Below are 21,392 nucleotides of genomic sequence, written 5' to 3' on the forward strand. Positions count from 1 at the left end.
GCAGAATGCGAGCTCAACAAGTCTAGATTTGATCCCTGGAACAACATGATTCCCTTGAGTACTTCCAGGATTAACCATTTAGCACAGAGTCAGGAGTAGCCTCTAAGCACTGCTGGGTATGTCCCCCAAAGAAATTAAAGCAAAAAAAGGAGCTGCTGCACATATAAACAATGGCACTTTGGTGGTTGTTGATATATATATATATATATATATATATATATATATATATGCAACTATATATCAAGATCGGTGGTTGTGGTAATATACATATGTATGTATGTATGTATGTATGTATGTATGTATGCTGCTGCTGAAGATTACATCAAAGAGTCAGCTAGGAGAGATGTACATTTACAATAAAATAAAGAGATATAATACCAAAGACATGAATGCTTTTTTAACCAGTATCCATTCTCCAGAACTCTGAAATACAAAGGTGTTTCAGGGGTCTTACCATTATGTAATTCAAAATACATTGTGTTCTTGTTTCCTTTTTCTGTAACAATGCTAAGGGGCAAGTCTGTCAATATTCAATGACCAAAGCACTCACTTAATGGAAAATGAATAAGCAGTTCTAGAAATCAAAACCAGAACTTCAGACATGGAAGACACGTGCTCTGCTGTTTGAATCAAATTCTGAAAATCAATTGTAAATGATTTATGCCACTGAGACTTTCTCATGTGCCTGTCAAGTGAGAGGCAGGGTTGAATGGGGATTGGCGTGAGGAGGGACTCTGGGAATAATGGTAGAAGGAAGGCAACACTGGTAGAGCGATTGGTGAATTATTGGTTGAGTTACTGTATTCCTAAAACTCAACTATCAGCAACTTTGTAAATCATGGCTCTTTAATAATTTTTAAAAAGCTATAAAGATAAAGATAAAAAATCATATGATCATATCAATAGATGCAGAGACAGCATTTGACAAAATCCAATGCATATTCATAAAAAAACTCTTACTTTTAAAGCTATAATTATTAACTATCAATAAAAACAACTGATACTATAATACGTTATATAATGTATTATATAATCATTATATAACAGAATGACCATCTCCGAATGCAGCAGTTATGTGTACCTAGGTCGGAAGTTAACATGACGAATGACCTGGCACCTGAGTTGCGCAGGAGGAAGAGAGCGGCTTGGAATGCTTTCAAGAGCATTGAAGAAATAACTAAGGATGAAGAACCTCCAGCTCCAAGCACATCTCTTCAATTCCACTCTTCTTCCTGCATTAACATATGCCTCAGAGACCTGGGCCCTACGAAAACAAGATGAGAACGCTATTTGGGTCTCTCAAAGAGGAATTGAAAGAGCTATGCTTGGAGTATCATGCTTCACTCAAATGAGAGAAAGAATCCGGAGTTTCAACCTCCGTCAATGCTCAAGAATCAGGGACGCTGTCTTGTTTGCCAAGGCATCAAAAATCAGATGGGCTGGACACATAATGAGATTTAGAGACGACTGCTGGACTAGAGGCATTACCGACTGGATTCCACGGGATATCAAAAGATCCTGTGGACGCCCACCTACAAGATGGTCAGACTTCTTCGTCAAGGCTCTGAACAATCTGTTTGAGACTCTTCATGTTCCTAGAATGAGCAGATGCCTTTGGGCTACGCTAGCATGCAACAGGGATGAATGGAGATGTTACTGGCACCCACTAGAGCAACTCAATGAGTAACAGGATATCAAGTGTTCAAGTGATAAAATACATTAAACCAACTATCATTGTTCAACTTCTAAATAAATATTGCATTGCTATTATTATGTATTTAAATAAACTCCTCCATAATTCACAGCTCCCCTCCTATTAAGCACTATTTTTTTTAAGTTCATACAAAATTTTAAAGCAAATACAATATTTTGGTATATGTGCCTACAATATGTCTAACATCAAATTAAACTTATGCATAACTGCTAAATATATGCCTGTCACAAGAATCCATTGTAAAATACCAAATGAAGTTAATATTATAAACATGTACTTATTTTTGAAGTATTGGTGATTCTCATATTTGTGCTAAAGAACATGAGCACTCATAATATAGTTTATAATTTAAGTTTAAAACCAAAGTTCCCTACTATTCTTTTTTTAGTCTTTCTTTGACTGTAATCAGTTAAATAAATATCAATGATTGCTAGATGCAATATTATATTTTCTTGACACTTAGAGATTTATCTATATGTATTGGGATTTTCTCCATACTGTGAAACAAAAATAAAGGAAAGTAATATTTGATAATAGAAATAAAGAGTATAACTATCATCTATAGTCTCCTAATTTCAAATCTTGGTATTAATTAAATTTAATTTTTTGACTTTATAATAAATATAAAAACAGGGTTAAAATGAATTGTATGAACACCTGGCACTGAAAAAATAAATTAAGAACTTATTTGAACTAGCTAACTTTCAGATTTATGTGAGAACAAGGGCAAAGTTTACAGCCAGTTAATAGAATCCCTAATTTTAATGAAAGTGGGAAGAAAACTAAATGCTTTCTTTTTAGAATGCTTGGGTACCAAAGTATCCCAGAAGAAACTATGCTGGATCTAATACTGATTGAACAATACAAGTAGGACTAAGCTAAGGAGAGTTTAATTTTCAGCTCATTGACCCCTCCCTCCATTATGGGCTGTTAGCCCAATAATCAACTGTTTTTTAAAGTTGAATTTAAGGTCAGATCTGGAGATTCTCAGGGCTTAACTTTGGCTCTTTGCTCAGGAATCAGTTCTGGCAGTGCTCATAGGCAGTGGAAAGGACTTAATTCAGGGTCTGTGGCATGCAACATTACCTACACTACTATTTCTCTGGCCCCTATGAAAGAATCTTTAGCCAGATCTTGTTGTTCAAAGAATCATTTATGCATGCCTTCTTTCTCTTGGTTTAAACTCTATCAAGCAGCGATGACTACTGCTACGAGATAAAGACAGATAAGTTAATGTATAAATATAGACCATACTGGAATATTGAAATTTAGATTTAGAAATGAGTTTTAGAGAAATAGCATGTCAAGATTTTTGTATAAACATGTGATCAGAAACATTTGAATAAGGGACACCTAAAATGAAATTGGACAGGAATACATAAGGATAAGCTGTGTGAAATTGCCTGTGTTAAACTATTTAGCCTACAAATATGGCAAGGCCCTATAAATTAAACCAAGTGTGTTTTATTGCTTGTATCAAAAAATTAATTTTAACATTATAGTTATTACCTTCTTAAACAGTAGTCACACCCATAAGTTCTTGGGGATTAGAGGATATAGTACCAGAAATTGAACTCAGGGCCTAACACAAGCTAGATATATGTTCTATCATTTGACCTCTCTACAGACACACACTAGGTAAATTTTTACATGAAAATTGAATGAATATAGTAAACAATGATATAAATAGCATACCAATGATATGGTCTGAATTAATCTATAATAAAAATACCTTGAGAATATTTCTAGAAAACATATAATATCTAGTCCATGTGATGACAAATCTCTGTGTGAACTTTTCAACTTAAAAGTACTTTTTGGTTTGATTTCTGGTTGGGGGCCAGACCCAGCAGTGCTCGGGGCTTACACATGGCTCAGGGATCACTCTTGGCAGTTTCCAGGGAACATATGTGATTGTCAGGCCTAGAATCTGGACTGGTCATGTGTAAGTCAAATGCCTCACTTCTGGTCCCTAAAATTTAAAAATGGTTTTTAAATTTTTTTCTCAAACAGCTGTGACTTACAAAGTTATTTATTTAAAATTCAGTCTTAGGCATAAAAATTTCAACTACCAATCCCATTACCAGTGTCGAGTTCCCTCCAGCAGTGTTCCTATGCTTCCCTTTCCACACCCCTTATCCCTGCTTGATGCCTGGTCCTCTCAACAGGCAAATTTCAATTTTGGTGGTTGTAGTTTAGATCTGCATATTTTCAGTGTTTTGAGTCTATTTATAAGCCCCTGACCCCTGTTCCTCTATTACTTCCCTTTCTCTTATTTTTCCTTTAACCCTGGATGTCTTTGCTTCTCTTTCTCCCTATACTTGAGGCCAAGTGTTATCTAGGCAACCAACCTTTCCTACATTACATTTCATCATATAGTTTTTCTATATACTACAGGTAAGTGAGATCATCCTGTGTTTGTATTTCTTGCTTATTTTACTCAAAATGATGCCATTGAGTTCCAACCAGGTTGCAGTAAATTGCATAATTTCACTGTTCCTTGCATATTCATAGTATTCCATTGTGTGTATATATATACATATATATATATAGCACATCTTCATAATCCATTCATCTTTTGTTGGATATCTGGAGTTATTCCACATCTTAGCTATTGCACTAAGTACTGCGGTGAATAATGCTGTGCATATGTCCTTTTGAATGAATGCTTCTTTTTTGTTAAAAGTACTAGAGAAGCCAGAGTGATAGGATACTTGCCTTGCTCAGAGCTGACATGGGTTCAATGTCAGGCACCATATATGTTCCCATGTGCCTGTTAGAAGTAATCACTGATCACAGAGCCAGGTATAAGCTTTGAGCTGAACTGAGTTCAATGTCAGGCACCACATATGTTCCCATGTGCCTGTCAGGAGTGATCCCTGAGCACAGAATCAGGAATAAGACTTGAGCACAACCAGGTATGGCCCCGACACCAAAAAATATTAGAAATATTCACTGTAGCACTGCACTGTCCTCCCATTGTTCATCGATTTGCTCCAGCGGGTACCAGTTATGTTTCACAACAAATTGTGAGACTTGTTGTTACTGTTTTTGGAATACTGAATACATCACAGGTAGCTTGCCAGGCTTTGCCATGCGGGAGAGATACTTTCGGTAGATTGCCGGGCTCTCAGAGAAGGGTGGAGGAATTGAACCTGGGTTGGCCATGTGCAAGGCAAATGCCTTACCTGCTGTGCTATCACTCCAGTCCTTCTCTCAGTTATACTGGTATATGAATATTTTAACTCTGAATTACAATATGTAGCACTGAGATCAATATTTTTAAAATAAAAATATAGGGAAATAATCAAAGTGATTGGTATGGGTACAAAATAGAAGCCTACTTTACAGTGATATTGAGTAATGAATCAAAAGATAAGTTAGGTTCCTTAAGTTTTTATGTATTATTTTGTGTTTATGTTTACCTTTCCTTCTTTATTGTTTTTGTTGCTGGAATGACTAGTTGTGGTTTTTGTACTTGTGTTTACCAGAACTCTATGATTTAGTTGTGGCATTTATACATGCCTTGGTCACACTGATCATAAACTTTAAGTGCAGTGCCAACTTGGGGTTACCAATGTTAGTTGCAGTGCCAAAACACTCGGCCGAGACTGCACATATTCTTCTGGTAGTCCAAAGACCCCAAATGGTAGTTCAGTGGGTATCATACTCGCCATATGTGAAGCAGTATGAAACTCGAGACTTCATACTTGCAAGAAAGTAGCTTTGGCACTGAGCATTTTTTTCTGGCCTGAAGATCTCTTTAGTTTTATAGGATGATGACTAAATGGGAAACTGTGAAAGTCATACCATACGATGGATAACATGAGAAGTAAACCCAACTATATCTGCCCCAAATCCTGGAACAATAAAGTTTTAATATTCAGGGACTTGAGTTAAGAAAACGTTAAAAAAAGCAGAAAGAAAACTTCATGTACTTAAATATTTAGGTTGTAAACTTAAGAGAAAAATCAAAAGATGGTTCATATTATGAACACACATGATTTTTTTTAAGACTGAGTTCATGGATAATAGAACCATAAGATTTTACTGTGAAAATTAGGATACATGGACATTAACCTAAACTTGTGTGCTGGGAAGAGCAAGAGTGATCATACAATTCAACAATACATGCCTAATTTCTCTGTTCAACATCATCACTTGTCATCTCATGTATTTGCTTGAGTGGGCGCCATCTCCATTCTTCCCAGCCCTGAGATTTTAGCAGCTTCTCTTTACTCGTCCTTCCCAATGCTGCCGTGTTGGAGGCTCTTTCAGGGTCAGGGGAATGAGGCCCATTATTGTTACTGTTTTGGGCATATTGAATATGCCACGAGGAGCTTGCCAGGCTCTGCCAAGCGGGCAAGATAACCTCGGTAGCTTGCCAGGCTCTCCGAGGGGGAGAAATACTCCCCAGAATCTCCCCAGGAGATTCTGGAGATTTTGAAGATTTCTCCATTTATAGAAATGAAAAATGGAGGTGGCTGTGATTCAATAAGAGCTGCAACCAGAGAAAGGATCCTAGTTTTAGCCTGTTAATCTGGGCCTGACTGCTTGGGGTCAGGGCATAGTGTCAAACAAAGGAGTCAGCAGTAAGACGGGGAATAAGAGGTATTGTGGGGTTGCTCCTCCCCAGGCTGGTAGATCCTGGGATAAAGGCCTTAGGAAAGGGCTCTGCTAAAAGGCTTTTACCCCAGTTACCCAGATCACAGTCAGAAGCCAACTATTCTGGTGCTCACGGGTCCCTGATTCAGCCTTATAGGGTTGTACTCAATGAACAGAAGCAGAAAAAAGCCCCTGTTCAACATAGGATAATCAATTGAAGGCTGCCTTCAGAAAGACAGATGTTTCCAGTTAGTTTAGAGGCAGGAATGGAAAATGAGCAAAGAAGATGATTATATTGAGCTGTCTTATACCTTTGCATATTTAATCTTTTAAATATGACATGTCTAAAAACTTGAGACCATGCAACTTTAAGGCAGTGTATGAAGTCAGATATATCTCTTGGTTAAAAGTAAAAATTTATCATTTAAAACCATTTGATAGATTCAATTCTGTTTAAGACAGAATGGCATTCTAAAATTATCAAAAAATGAAAAATTAATACAAAATATAAGTTTTTATATTTTGTCTTGAATGCATATTAAAACAGAAAGTATTTTCAGGATCCTGGCCATCAAATAAAAGAGAATAATCTTAGAAAATTGTAAAATAAATAAGGTAAATCCAATAATTGCCCCAGTTCAGTGCTGCCAGAGTGTTTCTAGGTTGCAATGTAGAATACAAGTGGAGGTAAATACGGAAATGAATGTCTCTAGAAATTGAGATTTTTTAACTTACAAGATGGACCAGAAGAGAGAGAGCAACTAAGAAAGAAGTTGCTGGAGATGTGTCAAGTTCCCACTTGAATACTGAACAGACTATTGATCAGTGTTGCAGAATTAATATGAGGAAACGGAGCCAAGGAATAAAGTATCTGCAAGGATTAAAGGGCATAGCACCTGTTTTGGGCCAATAAGAATTTGAAAATGCACAATTCATGAAGCACTGATTAGAGTAACCAATAAGGACTAGCCTGAGGAGTTAGAAAAAACTAACATAAGTTGAGACCTATTCTGCACCCTTTTAACTAATCTTAAAAGCAATATATGGCTGCAAAGAATGTAGCAGGGTGAGGTACTTGCAGTGTCAGGGATAAAATTGGGGATGGTTAGCTGCAGTTACTGATACTGCAAATGGTTTCCCAAGCTTGCCAATGGTCATTTTGAGCACAGAGCCAGTGATAGCTTGTGAGTACTCCTGTGTGTGGTCCAAATACCCCTGCTGCAAAGCACTGCAGCATTGTCCTCCCATTGTTCATCAATTTGCTCAAGCAGGCACCAGTAACGTCTCCATTGTGAGACTTCTTGTTACTGACTTGGCCATATCGAATATGCCACAGAGAGCTTGCCAGGATCTGCCATGCGGGTGGGATACTCTCAGCAGCTTGCCGGGCGCTCCAAGAGGGTTGGAGGAAGTGAACTCTGGTTGGCCATGTGCAAGGCAAACTCTCTACCTGCTGTGAATACCTGAAAATCAAAAGGTTTACTAGAAACTTAACTGCATATCAGAAGAAAGCTAAATAATGTTTCATGTAATATAAAAATAACAGAAATTCTAAAATTCTGTGCATACTATGATACTTCGAAAGGAGTGAAAAAAATATACCTACAAAATGAGGAAAGCATAAATTATCTGTGATATGTGACTAATCTCCAAAATACATTTATAATTCATAAACTTGACATAAAATTTTTTACTTTCTGCTTATTGCCCCACCAACTCAGGTGAGGCCCGACTCTGGCTGATATCACTGGGCCTATACCAGAATTAGAGGCAGTCCCCTTCCTTACAGGGTGAGTTCCTGCAGCCGATATATATATATATACATATATATATATATGTATATATATATATATATATATATATAGTTTGGGGGCAATGCTCAGGAGTTACTCTTGGGTTTGTACTCAGGAATCACTCCTGGCACTGCTTAAGGGATCTTTGGTGATTTTGAGGATTGAACTGACTACATGCAATATAAACACTACATGCAATATAAGCACTCTATCACTATAGTATTGCTCTGCCCCCACTCATGTTTGAAAAACATTTTATTGAATCACCGTGAATTATAAAGATGCAAAGATATTTATGATTAAGTTTCAGGCATGCATTATTCCAATGCCAATCCTTTCAACAGTTCCAGTAACCTCCAACAATGTTTCTACTTTTTTTTCCAACCCCCACACTCTAACTAAGTTGTAAACTTCCTAATGAAGACCAGTTCTCCTTCTCTTTGTTCCTATTACCATTGGGCACTTGATATTTCACTTCAAAATTTCATTATATCCCACATATGAGGAGATCATTCTGAGTCTGTTCTCACTCTGTCTGTCTGATAAACACCCATATTAAAGCTCCTGAAGTGCTTACGCAGCTGCATGACAGATTTACTCAACAAACTGCATGCTGCTCATAGTTATGTTTTTTGTTATCTTGTGAGAAAGGGCAGACAACAACCTCTATCTTCATCCCTCAACATATTCCTTGAGGGCTTACTACAAAGACTCACCCCAGTACAGCAAAACCACTAGAAAAACAATAGAGAAAGTATATAGAAGCCCACCAAGCTCAAGGAGTGAAAACAATGCCACCAGACATAAACAAGACCAGTAATCCTCAGACAGTATCTTTAGTGACATTGTGATGAGGATGTTCATTGAGTAATGATAGCACAAGGTAGTCAGCAAAGCACAAAAAGTATGAGAGTTGAAATTAAAAAAAATTACAGTCAGAAATGATCACAATCACAATCACAACCATCCTGTTATTCGTCGATTGCCTCGAGCAGGCCCCAGTAACGTCTCTTCATCCTAGCCCTGAGATTTTTTTTAGAAAGTGCAATATTCAAGGCTCTTTCAGAGTTAGGAGAATGAGACCCTTCATTGTTACTGGTATTTGGCATATTGGGTACACCACGGGGAGTTTGTCAGAATCTGCCAGTCAGAAATGATGGTAATGAATAACATGATAGATGATATTTAAAACATCAATTGAAGCTCTGAATAGCATAAAAACAAAAGCGGAGTAAAATTCAAGGAGCTCCAAGATGAGTAGGAAACAGCTAGGAAAGAGTAGCAGGTGGAAAATTAATTTGAAAAGAAATGAACAGCATACCAAAGAATTATAGGACTAGTCACAAGAAATAATATAAGAATCATTGGTGTCTCTGAAGAAAAGAAGGGCAAATGCATCGAAGAAACAATAGTTAAAGAAATCAAGGACAGGAACTTCCCAGATTTGAGAATTATAGGCACCAAGATCCAAAAGGCCTGAAGGGACCCAGGAAAAATGACCCAGTTAGGTTAACTCCAAGACACATTGTACAAAAAGTGACAAAATCTAAAAAAAGGGACAGAATATTGAAATCAGCAAGAACAAAAAAGGAACTTATATACAAAAGTAAAATCTATAAGTTGTACATCAGATCTATCAAATCAAATTCTGCAGGACAGAAAAGAATGGAAGAACATGTACAATAACTCGATGAAATAAACATCTCACTAAAAATACTCTATCCAGTTAGAATGTCATTCATATCTGAAGGAGCAACATCGAGCTACATGGACAGCAACAGCTTAGGGAATTCATAACTTAGAAGCCAGTCTTGCGAGAAGCATTAAAAGAACTCCTTTAAAGGAGAAAATTCCATTACGTGGCATTAAAAATGGAACTCACTATTGGAATATATGGCTGTTCTCTACTAGATTAAGAAAGTATAAAAACATATCACAATTAATCATCAAAACTTGACTTTTATTGATGTATTTTCTGATAATTCTACTTGCCATTCCTTTCAATTTTATTGGTCTATTTAATACAAACTGAATTTGTTTTATGCTTGCCAAGAAGTAGGATGTGGGTTAGAGATTGGTAGAGGGTAGGGGACATTGGTGGTGAGACTGGTGTTGAACATTTTATGCCTGAAACAAATTTGTTATGAACATATTAAATTACTGTCTTAATAAAAAATTTAAAAAACTCCAAGATAAATATAATAAACTTGTTAAGTATATTCGTGTTATTTCACATTATTAAATATTCAATCATGAAATATCAAACTTGTAATAGAATCTATTATATTATGATGCCATATGTATGTTTCAAATACTAGAACTGAAAAGATAAAGATGAAAAGAGAGGTACATAAAATCTCATTGCTAGTCTCAAGTATAGCATAAATGTTTATTTTTTAATTTTTTAATTTTTATTGGTTTTTCTTGGGGGGGTAATACCTGGCAGTGGTTAGGACTTACTCTTGGATTTGTGCTCAGTGGTAACTCTTGGTGGCATTTGATGGAATATATGTGGTGCCAGGGATTGACCCTGGAGCTGCATGAAAAGCAAATAACTAACCCGCTATATTATCTTTACAGCTCCACAAAACTTTTTTTTCTAAAAATTTTTTTTGACCTGTGAGCCATACCTAGATGTGCTTAGACCTTACTTCTGGCTGTTTGCTCAGGGATCACCCCTGACAGTGATCAGAGGAGCATTTATGTTGTTAAGAATGGAACTTTGGCCAGTCACATACAAGACCTTACATCTTTTCCAACTCTTCAGGCTCCAAACAATATTTTTTAAATTTTTAAAAAATTTTTTATTTGTGAGACACCATGAGGTACAGTTGTAGACTTACAAATTTTTGTGTTTGGGTTTCAATTATACAATGATCCAATACCCATCCCTCCACTAGTCCACTAGTGCCCATTTCCCACCACCACGGGTCCCAGTATCCCTCCCACCCCTCATTCCCCCCACCAAACAATATTTTTAAATTCTAAAAGAGGTTCTTTCTTATCTTGAACCAAAATAGTCTATTTGTAGGTAACACAGTAGTATACTTAGAAAATCCTAAACATTTTATTAATAATCAATTCAAAATAATCAATACTGCAAAGTGGAAGTCAATAAAACCAATGTAGAAAAACATGTTGCATTTACATATACAAACAACAAACTAGAAAGCAACCATATTTATAATTACATCAAAAATAATTCATTACTTAAAGATAAACTTAACAAAGGAGGCAAAAGTCTTATATGTTGAAAACTACAACACTGTCTAAAGAAACAGAAGGCATGGGGAAATACAAAAGTATTCCCTCTTCACATATTGGAAGTACTTGATCACTTGATTGCTTAATATCACGTTACTCGTCGATTTGCTTGAGCCAGCACCAGTAACATCTCCATTTGTCCCTGTCGCATGCTAGTGTAGGACAATGGCGTCTGCACACTAGAGGAACATAAAAAGTCTCAAACCATTTGTTCAGGGTCTTGACAAAGAAGTCTGACCATCTCGTAGGTGGCGGTCACACGTTCTTTTGATGTCACATGGAAACCAAACAGTAACAGCTCTAGTCCAGCATTACATGTCCAGCACATCTGATTTTCGATGCCTTGGCAAATGAGACAGCTTCCCGGATTCTCAATCATTGGTGGAGGTTGGAAGACTGGATTTCTTCTCTCATTTGAGTGAAGCGTAATACTCCAACCATAGCTCTTTCAATTCTGCTTTGGGTGACGTGAATAGCGTTCTCATCCTGTTTTCCTAGGGCTCAGGGCTCTGAGGTGTATGTTAGTGCAGGGAGAATGGCGGAGTTGCAGAGAGTACCCGGAGCCATAGGTTCTTCATCCTCTTAGCTATTTCTTAGAGTTCTTGAAGGCATTCCACGCTGCTTTCTTCTGCCTGCACAGCTTAGGTGTCAGGTCATTCGTCAGGTTGAGTTCTTGACCTAAGTACACATAACTGCTGTATTCAGAGATGTCCATTCCATTGAGAGCAAATGGAACATCAGGAACTTTTCCATTTTTCATAAACATTGTCTTTGTGAGATTCAGCTGCAGTCCAATCTATCCACACCCACGGTCGAAGTCGGCCAGCATTTGTGCCATTTGGAAATGTTTGGTATTATTACAGCAAAGTCATCAGCAAAGTGGAGGTGGTGTAGTAGCCGACTATCTATCTTCACTCCCATTTTTTTCCATTCCAGTCATCACATGACATGCTCGATGGTGGCACTGAAGAGTTTCAGTGAAATGGTATTGCCCTGCCGAACCCCTCTTTACATCAATGATCACTTCCTTGTAGAATGGTAAGATCCTGGTGGTGAATCCATAATACAGCTCACAGAGGATCCTGATGTACTTACTGAGTTTGAATGCCCCGTTTGGCTAGGGCTTCGATGACCAATTCAGTCTCAATAGAATCAAAGGCCTTCTTTAAATCAATGAATGTTAAACAGAGGGGCATCTTGAACTCCCGAGAAACTTCAATGAGCTTTGCTTACCATGTGGATATGTCGATTGTGCTGAATCCCTTTTTTAACGCAGCTTGCTCATATGGTTTTCCTTTATCTAGAGTTCTGTCAATCCTGTTCAGGATGACTTGAGTGAACATCTTGTAGACAATAAACAACAGGAAGATCGGGCAATAGTTGCCAATATTGTGGATGTCTCCCTTCTTGTACAACAGAACAGTCCTGCTGGTTTCCATGGGGATGAAACCTTGCATTCAGACAGGTAGCATGTGAAGAACCTAGCCAGTGTATTGACGAGTACTGATGGAGACAGGCGGGTGTTGCAAATCCATTTCCCGGCTTCTGACGCATCAGCCAGCACTGCTGCTCTTCTGTCTTTGAGGTCATTCTTGATTGCTTCTCTGCACTACTTTGCGAGCTTGGACATTAGCCTGTGGTTGCCTGAGGTGTATGCCAAGCTACAGTGGCAAATGAGCTCGAGAGTTTCCAAAGAAAGGCCTCTTTTGTGGCTTTCTCTCTCTCGGCACTCCTCCGACAATCATGGAGGTGCTGAAACAGTTGATCATATTCCTCATTGATGTCGTCAATGACCGCATATTCCCATGTTGCTGCAATAGTTCCAATGAGCTCCCAGTTGGTGGTAATTCTGGGAGATCCCTTCTAAAAACTTTGCAGCCCTTTCTCCCGGCTACGTGAAGTAGAATTTTGCAAGAAGAAGATGGTGGTCCGATCCCGTTTGAAATTTTGGAACAACAGCGACATCAGTCAGGCAAAACCATCGATTGAATATGATGTGGTCAATTTCATTGTGGAACTGTCCACCATGAGACTCCCATGTCCACCGTTTAGATTCGGCCTTCTGGAACTGTGATTTACCATGGATGGTTTTGGTCAACATGATGAACTCATGTCTTTCACACTATTCATTCCATTCTAGGCCATGAGTCCTGATATGGAGTTCTATGGGCGACCTTCTTGGTCCTATCTTGGTATTAAAATCACTGAAAATGACCTTGTAGAAGGTGTAGTCTTCTTTATAGAACTTTTCCAGCTTCATGTAGAATTTCTCAATTTCTTCTTCATTGTAGTTGGATTTTGGTGTATAGACAACGAAGATAGAAAGTGCTGGCAGTGAGCCACATCTATTCAAGTGTAAGTGTCTGATTCGGGATATTAGGCATTCAAATGAATCAATGCCCATGGCCAAGTTTGTGTTGATGAGTACACTGACACCACCAATGCCTCTTTTGTCACATGTTCCGAGGAGAAGTTCTTCTCCAGTGTCAAAAGTGGTGTGACCTGTTTGATGCCTGCTTGTCTCAGTCAGACCATGATGTCGTACAGTAACAGTAAAAATAATGGGCATCATTGGAAGTAATAACACTGAAAAATGGCCCTTCTGGGGCCAGATAAATAGTATAGGGGTTAAGAAACTTGTCTTTCATGCAGGTCACCCCAGTTTGATCCATGGTACAATTTATGGTCCCCTGAACACAAAGAATAAGAAATCTGAACACAGAGCCAGTAGTACATCTTATGGCACAAACACCACCCTTGTGCCCCCGATCTGCCTCAAATAACCAATCTTCTCAAAGCACAACATGAGTTCAATATAATACCCTATCAAAACTTTAATGTTGAGACAAGAGAGATGGTAGTTTAATCCTGGGCACTGCATATGTTCCCCTGAGCACTGCCAGGAATGACTACTAAGTACAGAATCATGGGTAAACATTAAGTACAACTGCATATGGCCCAAAAGCCAAAAGAAGTTAATAGCATTCTTTAGGTAAATTAAACGAACATTACTGAAGTTCGTTTGTGATTACAAAAGACTCCAAATTGTCAAAGCAATCCTGTAGGAAGGAAAAGAATGAAAGTATCACATTCTTCAAACTCAAGTTACCCTACAAAGCTACGTAATCAAATATAGTATGATACTGGAATAAATGTAAACATACAGTCCAAAATAATTTAAGAATATAACTAGGAGATCAGAAACAAATGTTGACATATATAGCCGGTTAACTTACAACAAAGGAAACAAGCATATAGTAGAGAAAGGAAAGCTCAACAAATGAGGATACAAATACTGAATAGCTACATGCAATAGAATTAAACAGCATTGCTGTCTCACACCATGCATATAGTTAAATCAAAATGGATTAAAGACTTGAATGTTATAACCAAAACCAGAAAATAATTGAAAAAAACTGATACATATGATATTTCATTGCTTACATATTTTCAGTACTGTCTTCAGGAATTTGACTCCAATGGCAAAGAAAACAAAGGCAAAAATAAGGAAATAGGATTACATTCAAGTAAAAAGCTTCTGCACAGTTAAAGAAGTATCATTTAAACAAAAAGACAATCAACCAGATGGAAGAAAATATTCACCTAACATATATCTGACAGAATTACCTAATACACATAAAGATCTTGTGGAATTTAACAACTAACAACCATCAGTTCTGAAGAGCTGAATAGACACTTCACCAAAGAATGCACATAGTCAAAAAAGCACATAAAAATGTTCACGTAAATTCTAATCAAAATAGACAAAGCCAAAATAAATGTAAAGATCTGGACTCTGGAACTGAGATTACCAAAGGGGTAGAGGAAATGGCTGAATGGGTGGAGCAGTCCAAAAACATAGCATGAAGGTATATTGGTAATTTAAGTAGTGAGTACTGTGTAATGACATACACTTTGTAGAGGTATGAAGTTGTACTCCTAAAACATCTAAGTAAGCAGTCACTTTTTTTAAAAAGAAAAAATGGGAAAGGAGTTAAATACAAACTTCTTCAATGATATACAATGGTAAATAAACAATTGGACATTATCAACATTACTAATAATTAGGAAAATTCAAATAACATAAAAACTCACTCGCATTACAATATCTATTATTTTGAAAAAGGATCATCCAACACTCCAGATAAAGTCAACCTCCTCACTGACATACCAAGGACTTTTTGGAATCTGAAGCAGATTCCCCTCCCTTCTAAGTGCTGGAAGACTCCATGCTTGACCATCTCAACAGCCCTAACTCTACATCTCAGACCTCTGTTTGCTCATTCAACCTTGCAGACTCACATCCATATCCCACCCTGATAAGTCCATTTGCTATTTCTTATACCCTGAAACATGTAGACACAATTGTTTTACTCCTCTCAGCTCACACCAGACCCTTATACATTCTGTCACTGTGTGAGAACTGTAGCACTGTTCTCCCATTGTTCATCAATTTGCTTGAGCGGGCACCAGTAACATCTCCATTTGTGAGACTTGTTACTGCTTTGCCCATATGTAATATGTCATGTGTAGCTTGCCAGGTTTTATTGTGCCGGCGGAATACTCTCGGTAGCTTGCCGGCCTCTCCGAGAGGGACGGAGGAATCAAACCCGGGTCAACTGCATGCAAGTCAAATACCCTACCTGCTGTGCTATTGCTCCAGCCAGTGTGAGGACTAGCAAGGAAAAAAATAGTAACACCCAGCCTAATCCCTAGAAGACTGCCAGAACTACAAATATTCACCCTCAGAGCAAAGCAAACATAATGGGAAAGCCACATACAAGATAACTAAGTAGAAAAAAAGGGATATTAATAGTATTGTAAAAATTGAATGTCAATAAAAATTAAAAACAATAAAAGAGGGACCAGAGAGATAGTACAGTGGGTAATGCACGTGCCTTTCATGTGCCTGACAGGGTTTTGATGCCCCACATCCTATACGGTTGTCTGAGCAATGTCAGGAGAGTAACACCTGAGCACAGAGCCAGGAGTAAGCCTGAGCACTGCCAGGTGTGGCATAAAAAAGAAAGTAATAGTACAATATGCTCTAATAGCACCAATCTGCTCTGTTACCTATCAGATAATGACTATAAAGACATAATGATATATCTATAACAGCGCTTTCATCCCATTGTTCATCAATTTGCTCGAGTGGGCACCAGTAAAATCTCCATTGTGAGACTTATTGTTACTGTTTTTGGCATATCGAATATGCCACGGGGAGCTTGCCAGGCTCTACCTGGTGGGCGGGATACTCTCATCAGCTTGCCAGGCTCTCCGAGAGGAACAGAGGAATCGAACCCGGGTTTGCCATGTGCAAGGCAAATGCCCTACCAGCTGTGCTATCGCTCCTTACTATGAATGTTTAATAAACTAAAGGAAACAAAGAAAAATATCAGGATGATCAATGAACTCAATGAAATAATATTCAACAAAGCTCAAGAATAGATAAAACTATTCAGAAAAAGCAAAAATAAAGAATATGTCAGAAAAAATTACAAAAAATAAATGGAAGTCTTCAGTAGCAGATTAACAGTGACTGAAGAAAATGTTGGTGAACTCCATGGTGAGATGTAGGAAATCTCTAGAAAACAAAAGGTGGGAAAAGTCTGAAAATAAATCATGAACACAACAGACAATTTTGGGATGAATTCAAGGGCAATGGTATAAGAATCATAAGAGTCCCTGAGGAACAGGAAGGCAAAATTGACAAAATCTACTAGCCAAAAATCATAATCTGTATGACTGAAACTCAATCATGAGAGATATTTAACTGTATCTCACAGTGATTCAATTAAAAAAGCATAGATAAGAACTTCAGAGAATGATCTCTTTCATATGTGAGACTTAAAAATAAAAAGGTAGTAACTGAGATCTAAGAGCAACATTATGGGAGTACTAATCATTATGCAGGAAATGTTTGAGTTTGGGAGGGGACCATAATAGGAGAATTAAAAAGTTACACAATACCAAAAGAAGAGAGAGAAAACAACGGGGAATACCCTGCCACAGAGGCAGGATGGGACAGGGAGGGGGGGGATGAGGTTTGGGGGGGATGCTGGGACCCGTGGGGATGGATGACGGGCACTGGTGGAGGGATGGGCACTTGATCATTGTATAACTGAAACCCAAGCACAAAATTTGTAAGCCTATAACTGTACCTCATGGTTTTTCACTAATAAAAAAAGAAAAAAAAAGTTACACAATGGTAGTGGGTAGGGTATTTGCCTTGTACGCGGCTGACCTGGATTCGATTCCCAGAATCCCATATGGTCCCCCAAGCACAGCCAGGAGTAATTCCTGAGTGCATGAGACAGAAGTAACCTCTATGCATCGCTGGATGTGACCCAAAAAGCAAAACACAAAACAAAACAAAACAAGTTACACAATGCGAGAACATATTTGCAAACTACACAGACAAAAAAATTCTATGGTTTCAATAATCCACTTAGAGAATGGACAAAAAGTATGAGGAGAGATATTTTACCAAATAGGATTTAAAAATGGATGATAAGCGTATAAAAATTTTGATACATCTTTAGCACATAGGAGAGTGTATCTTTAAGACAAAATGTGATATCATTACAAAGCTATTCAAATGACTACAATAAAATAGTGGAAATATTAGATACTAAGAATTATGAAGAAAGATGGAAAAACTCATACATTACTGATATGAGTAGAAAATGTTACACCCAGTGTGGATAAAAATTTGGAAGTTTCTTGAAAATTGAATATGTGACTATGAAGGTGGCTCAAAGGGCTGTGTTGTATGCTGTGTGTTCAGGAGCCTGACTATTAAAGATCCCATTAGACTACAAGGAATCTAATGGGATACCTTGGACTACAGGATCCCATTAGAACTATTAGGTGCAAATAAGAGTAAAGTCATTTGTGGTACAAATGACCATCCCCCAAATTGGATATAGATGTATCAAACTGTTCAAACTCTGCACTTTTGAGAAACAAATCACAGAAATAGACACTCATATTCAAATGAAAACCTGTACACAAATGTTCATATTATCTCAATTCATTCTATCCCTAAAATGAAAACAGACCAGCTGTTCTTCAGCGTGCAACAATAATGCCCTATGCATATATACAGCTTTGAACTGTGCTAAATGGGAAAATATCTCAAAATGACATATACCATATGTTTTATACTCCATGATACTCCAGAAATGAGAATGGTATCTCCAAATATGATACAAGTAGAGAAGATTATGGTCATCATGAATTAGGTATAGGAAAGGGATGGTGGGTCTGCCTGATAAAAGAGCAATAATAGGCATCTTACAGAGACAGAATTTTACTGTAGTTTTACCACACCCATCAATTTTGATATATTTATTGTTGAATTATATTTTAGTTCTGCAAGATGTTATCATGAAGGGAAATATGAGAAACAGTATTAATGATTTTTCTACATTATTTTATTTATTTATTTGCTTTTTGGGGGTCTCACACACGGCGATACTCAGGGGTTACTCTTGGCGGTGCTTGGAGGACCATATAGGATGCAGTGAATCGAACCTGGGTCGGCCTTGTGCTAGGCAAATGCCCTACCCACTGTGCTATCGATCCAACCCCTCCCATTATTTTTACATGAGTGTTCCAATATACTATTATTATGAAGGGAAATATGGGAAATGGTATTAATGATTTTTCTATATTATTTTTACATGAGTGTTCCAATATACTATACAATATAGTATTATATAAAATTAATTTTATGTTAATCTAAAATACAAAATCAAGATTTTATCAAAGATTCAAATGATGAAAGAAATGGATAATTAGTATATTCATAGTAGAAGAATGTTTGAGTACATCCTTAAGTAAAAAATAAAATTACAGAAAACAAAATATTATTTTTACAAAAGAATAAAATTTATCAGAAATGGTAAATTGTATGGGTAAGTGCATAATAATCTTTTCTCATTATACATGCTATGAACTGTAAGTCAAGCAATAAAATAATAAACAGAAATATAATTAATTACCTAACAAAGGTCATGGAACAGATTAATTACAGTACTCATTAGTCAGAAATGGCAGCAGAGAATGAGGACAGAATGAACAGTATAAATGAAAACAAATAACGACATGACTGAATTAAACCTAACCATATAAATGACCACGTTAAATGTATATGGTATAAAAACTTCAGTTAAAAGGTAAAAACAGAATGAATTTTAAAGCAGCAAGATTCAACTATATACTGTCTACAAGAAATGCACACAAATAGGTTAAAATTAAGAAGCAATGCTAAAGAAACTATGCTAACACCAACCAAAAGAAATGTGGAAAATATATATGTGTATATAATATATAATATATGTGTGTGATATAAATATTAACCCTTTTTAAAGCAAATAACATAATGAGACGCAAAGATTATTCAATAGTATTAAAAGAGTGAATTAAAAAATTACAATTTTTTATGTACTTGATGACAGATTTTCATACTACATTAAGAAAACAACATTATAACTGCAAGGAGAAACTGGAGAAACCGATAAAAACACAAATACATTTAAAATTTCATTAATTTTCTATTAATTTCTAAAATATATATATAAAATTCCATAATGCTAATATTTAAAGTAAATGAAATAAAATTTATAAGAATGCATGTTCTTTTTATCTACATATATAATATTTGCCAAAATATACCAGAATCATAAAGTAAGTCTCAAAAAATATATAAAAGAATTCAAGTCACACAAATAATTTCCTCAATTTAAAGGTACTGAAATAGAAAATTTTTTTGCATGTAGCAAACTTGTTTTCCCACACAATTTATTGAAGAGAATTTCTTTATTCCACTTCATACACCTAGATCTTTTGTTGAAGATTAGCTGTCCATTTACCTGAGGTAATGACAGATATTCACAATACATAAAGAAAACACCTCAGAACTGCAAGGATAAACAGATTAAAAAATACATTTTAAAAATGTCATTACTCTATATCTGACCTCTCAATTCTATTTCATTCATTTGGAATTATGTTTTTATTCTAGTACTACAGAGTCTTGATTGCTACAGCTCTACAATGCAATTTAAAATTGGTGCTGGTGGGGAGTCTCTATTCTTTTTTTCTTCACAGGATTAACTTTGACTCTTCTGGGAGATTTATTACTCCAAATAAATTTCAGTAGCATTTGGTCCATGTCCTTTCAAAAAGTCATGAAGATTTTGATGGGTACTGAATTGAATCTGTATCATATTTTACATGCGATAACCATTTTGGTAATGCTAATTCTCCCAATTCGTGAAGAGGACATGTGCTTCTATTTCTAAGTGTCTGTCTTCCTTTTATTTTTCAAGAGACACACCAGCAATACCCAACGTTTATTCCTGGCTCTGTGCTCGGGGATCACTCCTGGCAGGGATTGGTGCACCATTATGAGGTTCTGGGAATTGAACCTGGGCAAGCTACAGGCAAGAGAAGTACCCTACCCAAAGTACTATCGCTTCCGCCCCTCCTAATTTTTAATAGTGATTTATAGTTTTCTTTGTATAAGTCTTTAATTAATCATTTGTTTTGGTGGTTGTACCTAGAAGTATTCAGAGCTTTCTTCTGTCTCTGCACTCAAGGATCACTCTGGCAGGGCTCAGGAGCCACCTTGGATGCCAGGAATTGAACCCCAGGTCTGCTGTATGCTAGCAAGTGCAGTATTCACTGTATGAACTCTACTGCTCTTCACTTCTATTGTTAAATTGATTTCCATGTGTTTTGCTTCTGTGGTCACAATTGAGACTGGGACTTTTTTGGTTTCTCTCTTTTTACTTCATTTCATATGGAAATTTCATGGATTTGATCCCTATCTCACATCACATGCAAAAGTTAACTCAAAATAGATTAAAGACTTTGATATTAAACTCAAATTCATAAATTACATTGAGGAAAATATAGACAAAACTTTACATGTTATTGACTTTAGAGTCATCTTCAATGACTCATTGACACTGGCCAAACAAACAGGAACATAAATAAACTAATGGAAC

At 36.8% G+C, this 21,392-nt stretch overlaps 1 protein-coding gene across 6 annotated transcripts in view; it reads right to left on the bottom strand.

Moving 5' to 3' along the window:
* Positions 1-21,392, bottom strand: part of EDA (ectodysplasin A) — a 746,096-nt gene that overhangs the window by 456,556 nt on the left and 268,148 nt on the right. The window lies entirely within an intron of this gene.

The sequence above is a fragment of the Sorex fumeus genome, unplaced genomic scaffold (genome assembly GCF_029834395.1).
Source record: "Sorex fumeus unplaced genomic scaffold, SorFum_2.1 ptg000073l, whole genome shotgun sequence".
NCBI lineage: Eukaryota > Metazoa > Chordata > Mammalia > Eulipotyphla > Soricidae > Sorex > Sorex fumeus.